The 6000-nt window shown below is 43.1% G+C and overlaps 1 long non-coding RNA gene across 1 annotated transcript in view; it reads left to right on the top strand.

Annotated features, from left to right (window-relative positions):
* Positions 1-5787, top strand: part of LOC140733153 (uncharacterized) — a 149915-nt gene extending 144128 nt beyond the window's left edge. The window contains exon 5 of the long non-coding RNA XR_012100233.1: positions 5015-5787. This is a non-coding gene — a long non-coding RNA (uncharacterized lncRNA). The remainder of the gene's footprint in view (positions 1-5014) is intronic.
* Positions 5788-6000: the final 213 nt, after the last annotated feature.

Genomic DNA, 6000 nt, shown 5'->3' on the forward strand with positions numbered 1-6000 from the left:
AACTTGAGGTCTTCATCTTAAGGCTCTGAGAGCCCTTTCAATTTCAATTAACTGGGTTCCTTCTTCCATTTCCAAAATTTCCGGAATCCATTTTTGAAAAAAATTTATTGGATCCTCTCCCTCTATACCTTAAGTCCAACAATCTTAATATTATTTCATCTGTTAAAATTTTCAAGTACAACCACTTTTTCCAACAACCGTTTTCTTTCTGATGTCCAGGCAGAAATATTATCTTCCATTTTATTCACTCTATCAATGGTGTCTCCCGTTATTTCTTCCAAGTTTTTAATTTTCTTCTCCATTTTGTCCTGTCTTTTCATCATTTTATCAAACATAATCTTCATATTTTAATATCTTTTTTATTACTTTTAATGCTTTAATTCATGCATTATTTGCACCAAAGATTTTTTTATGTCTCCAATATCACCTCCAACCTCTTCCTGCTGCTCTTCTTTGTTTGTCTCTTCATCTTCGTCTGATTTATCCAGAGAATCTGATTCCACCTCATATTCACTTTCACTTTCAGTTCCGATCATAGCTGGGATTTGTAGTTTGGGTTGCTCGTGTTTGCGCATGCCCCTTCCTTCACGCGTGTGCAATTCCTGTTGCTCTCTTTTTTTTTGGAAACGGTTGATGTTGCCGCAGTTTCCTGTTCTGTATCGCCGGAGGTAAAACGCACTTGAGCCCAAGGCTCTTTCATGGCTGCCGGCCTTGACTCTTTTCCAACTTGTGTGTCTTCAAAGTAGTATTCTTCTGCTTCTGTTTAGGAGACATATCTTAAGACAATCCTGAGTAGTTTATAAGTAATTTTTAAAAAGTATTTACTAACTTTTCTTCACTTAAACATTATTTTACTGGTTTTTTACGGGAGAGCTGGATTTCCACGTCTCAATCCTATGTCATCACGTGACGTCCCCCTACGTGGCTTTTATACAACAGCAACATGCCTACTTGACTTTTACTCAGTGCCCCTATGGATGAAGACAAGCTTGCTGTATGCCAGCTTTACCATCCTATCTGCTCCTTTGAGCACTTTCAACCAGCTTCAGACTTGGATCCAAAGATCCTTCCATGCACCAATGCTGCTAAAGGCCTTGCCACTTACTGTATAGTTTCCACTTCTGGCTGACCTGTTAAAGTGCATAACCTCACACTTATCCAGATTAAACTCCATCTACCATTTCTCTGCCCACGTTTCTAATTGGTCTACGTCCTGCTGAACACTTCAACAACCCTTCTAATGACCCTATTTCTGTGTCATCTGAAGACTCACTAATCACCCTACCTACATTTTTTTTCCAATGAATCCTGTCACGAGTAAAACTTTCTATTACGTATTTATCCTGTCTAAATCACTCACGATTTTATACACCTCTATCAGGTGCCCCCTTGGCCTCATCCACCACAAGAAAAATGAACCCATCCTTATCCAGCCTGTACTTATAACTGAAACATCCCATTGCAGGCAACATCCTGGAACCTCTCTCTGCACCCTCACATCCTTCATCTGGCAACCTACTGGCTTTGGTGTAAAACAAGCTTACCAGATAAATCGCTTTTAAACTTTCCCCTCTCACATTAAAGCTATGCCATCTTGTCCCTTATCTCTACTTATAGAATTAGCTTTGTGCGAGAAAGGTACGTCTCGTGCTGTCCTTCAACAGTAAAGTCACTGAGTATAGAAGCTGGGAGTTCATGGTACTTTTCTACAGGACGCTGGTGAGGCCGCATTTATTTTGTTGAGCTTTGATCACCTTGCAAAAGGAAAGATGAGGATGTTACCAAGACTTGAGGGATTGAGTTATAGAGAGAGGTTAGACAGGCTGAGTCTTCTTTCCTGGGGTGGTCTTAAAGCAATGTATACATTTGTGAGGGGTGACGATAGGGTGAATGCACCATCTTTTTCCCAAGGTTGGGGAAGTAAGAACTGGAGGAGATGGTTTAAACCGAGAGGGGAGAGATGTAATCCGAAGCTGAAAAGCATCTTTTTCATGCAGAGGGTGGTCAGTATATGGAATGAGCTGACAGAGAAAGTGGCTGAGGCAGATGCAGTAGCAACTTTTAAAAGACATTTAGGTGATTACATGAATGGAAAAGTTTCGAGAAACGAGGGCTCAAAACAGGCAAGTGGGACCAGGTTAGATGGACATCTTGGTCAGCATGGATGAGTTGGTCCAAAAGGGTTGCTTTTGTGATGTATGACTCAATGACCTTATGACTTCAATAAGTAAAGTCCTAGCCTGATCAACCTCTCTCCGTAGCTCAGTCCTTCAAGCCCTGTCGACATCCTTGAAGATCTCTGCATGTCAGCTGGCTGGCTAGCTTCAAGTCCTGTCAACATCCTTGTAAATTTCCTCTGCATGTCAGCTGGCTGGCTCGTTGAGTTAATTCAACAATTAGTTGCTAAATGCCATTAAAGAACCCTGACTGCACAGAACCCCTGACCTCGAGGGAAGGAACTTCACTGCCTTTCACTCTTGAAATTGGAAGGTAACTTCAGACCCGTACAGCACTGTGGATAGATTCCTCTCTGAAATGGCCCAGCGAGTCTTTTTTATTGTTTCACATATAGACTTCATTAAATAAGACTTAAAAATGAACTAATAAAGTGTGACTTCTGTTACATTCATAATGTCAGAGAGTCTATAGATTCATAGTGCTGTCAAGTCAACACATTCATAGAATTATCAAATTAATAAACCAATGCCACTCATGTGACCTCTTTAAACAATACCCCCTTCAGAGGTGTGATACCCCGCTCCTGAAACGATCATTCAGTTCCAAGCTCTGCCATGGGAAACAGCTCCAAGGCTCTGCTCTGAGCCCAGGACGCCTGTGAATGAGCCACAACCAGTAGAACACTCTCACACAATGCAAGCAGCCAAACAGTGAACAGCAGGAGCCCGTAAACTGGAATGCGGTAACGATCAAATCACCCACTTTATTTTCCTCTGTTACTTTTTGGGGGATAGCCATCCATTATTATTCCTCGAGAAGGTGACGGTGAGCCACTTCCTCGATTAATACATCAGTAATGACACGACCGAAGGAGTTGCTGACCCATTCCAGAGGCAGTTAGGAGACAACCTGGTTGCTGGGTCTGCAGTCTCACACAGACTAGACTCGGTAAGGACCTCAAGCTTGTTCCCCTGAAGGACATTAGTGAACAAACTCAGAGTCAGATTTATTATCACTGACTTCCATGACGTGAAATTTGATGTCTTGCAGTGCAGTACAGTACAAAGACTTAAAATTACCATCAATTACAAAATAAATAAATATTGCAAATAGGAAGACAGTGTTCATTGATTAGTGGACTGTTCAGAAATCTGATGGCAGAGGGGAAAAAGCTGTTTCAGTCCCTCCTCCCCAATGGTAGTAACGGGAAGAGGGTATGTCCCAGATGATGATGAGCCTTAGTGATAACCGCCACCTTCCTGAGGCATTGCCTCATCAATAGTGGGGAGCGGTGTGCCCTAGACAGAGCTGGCTAAGTCTACAATCCTCTGCAGTCTCGTGCGATCCTGTGCATTGGAGACTCTACACCAGCATGTAATGCAACCAGTCAGAACACTCTCGATCGTACATCCACAGAAATTTGTAAATCTTCGGTGACAGAGCAGACTTCAAAGTCCTAATGAAAAAGAGCTGCTGGGTGCCTACAACAATCCAGTAGTTCCCTGGTCAGACAAGGACTTGGCCTTTCAGTTTCCAGTGCAGACCTTCCCGTCAGGTCTTTGTGTTAGCTGCACCGAGCTTCAGTTTACCCCTCAACACATACTCCTTTTAAGCAGCAGCATTCACTTACTGACATCTAGTTGTACTGGAAGACCAATAATTTCCAGGCAGACTATCACTCAGCTAACGATCTTCCAGCAGCAATTGATGTTTGTCTTGATAGGTGTCCCTGGGAGCAGCTCATAGATCAGGGAACCATCTGTTTGGGAACTGGTTAGGATGAGCTTCAACAAGGAACTCTGCATCCTTTCGCAGATCTTCATTTGATGACAATTGTCTCATCATCACAGCTGTCTTGAGGGCAATATGTGTGCATTGGGTGTGAGGCTGCAGCCTGCGGGAAGGATCTAATGAAGAGGACCCATGTCCCAGGTCCTGGTGCTTTTTGTGTGTGAGCCAGAAAGTCAGGTAGTTCCCACAATAAGTAGAGTTCTCCATATAATATTATTGTCAGAGTACCTTCACAGAATCCTGTGATTCAGTCTCTGAGGCTGACATAAGAGCATCCTTCAGGAGGATGAACACACAGAAAGCATCCACCCAGTTAGGTGCCTGGCCAAGTACTAAAGACTTTGCTGATCAACTCGCTGGAGTGTTCACTGATATCTTTAACCTCTCACTTCGGCAGTCTGTGCTACCCGCCCGCTTCAAGCAGGTTTCAGTTATACCTGTGCCTAAGAAGAACGTGGTATCCTGCCTCAATGACTATCATCCCTAGCTCTTACATCCACTGTGATGAAGTGTTTTGAGAGGTTGATGATGAAACAGATCAACTCCTGCCTGAGGAGCAACTTGGATCCATTCCAATTTGCCTACCAGAGCAACAGGTCCACAGCAAATGCCATTTCATTGGCTCTTCACTCAACCCTGAAACATCTGGACAGTGAAGATGCATACATCAGGATGCTCTTCATTGACTTAAGCTTGGCATTCAATACTATCATCCCCTCAAAACTAATCTTATAGCCTCAGTACCTCCTTGTGCAACTGGATCCCTGATATCCTCACTTGTAGACTCCAGCCAGTTCAGATTGGCATTAACACCTCCTCCACAATCTCCATCAGCACAGGTGCACCACCAGCCTGTGGGCATAACACCCTGCTCTACTCGCTTTATACTTAAGACTGTGAGGCTAACCAGAGCTCCAAGTTTGCTGATGACACCACCATTGTTGCCTAAATCTAAGGTGGTGATGAATCATAAGGGGAGACTGAAAATCTGGCTGAGTGGTGCCTCAATAACACCCCACTTAATTAACTACTTTATTGACTACAGGAGGAGGAATCTGGACATGCATGAGCCAGTCCTCATGGACCTCATGGAGGATCAGAGGTGGAGAGGGTCAACAACTTTAAATTTCTCATTGTTACCATTTCAGAAGATCTGTCCTGGGTCTAACTTATGAGTGCCATTTACAAAGAAAGCACGACAATACCTCTATTAGAAATTTGCAAAGATTTGGTATTTCATCTAAAACTTTGACAAACTTCTGTAGATGTGCAGTGGACAGTATATTGACTGGTTTTATCACGGCCTGGTAATGCTCTTGAATGGAAAAGCCTACAAAAAGTAGTGGATACAGCCCAGTCCATCTCGGGTAAAGCCCTGCCCACCATTCAGCACATCGACTTGCAGCTCTCACAGGAAAGCACCATCCATCATCAAAGACCCCCACCATCCAGGCCATATTCTCTTCTCACTACTACCATCAGGAAGCCATACCGAAGCCTCGGGACCCACACCAACAAGTTCAAGAACAATTATTACCTCTCAACCATCATGCTCTTGAACCAGAGGGTATAACTTCAAGCAACTTCACTCACCGCATCACTGAACTATTCTGTCAACCTGTGGACTCAATTTCAAGGATTCTTCATCTCATGGTCTCAATATTTATTGGTTATATTTCATTTTGTTTTGTATTTGCGCAGTTTGTTGTCATTTGCATATCGGTTGTTTGTCCGTCTTGTTGTGTGGGGTCCTTATTTCTATTGTGGTTCTTTCTACTTACTGTGAATGCCCACAAGAAAATAAACCTCAGGGTTGTATATGGTGACATATACATACTTCACTACTTAGCTTGCTTTGTATTTTCTTTACTTTGAACAGCATGAGTACTACCATGGCTTCAGCATGTCAGTAAACCATGAGCATTCCAAAATCGTGATTCAGCAAGGAACGCATAAATTCGGTAAAGAACCAAGTACTACTGGCAGCTAAGATACACACACAGATGTAACTCAGTCTGAGGCACAATGGCG

The sequence above is a fragment of the Hemitrygon akajei genome, chromosome 9 (genome assembly GCF_048418815.1).
Source record: "Hemitrygon akajei chromosome 9, sHemAka1.3, whole genome shotgun sequence".
Lineage (NCBI taxonomy): Eukaryota > Metazoa > Chordata > Chondrichthyes > Myliobatiformes > Dasyatidae > Hemitrygon > Hemitrygon akajei.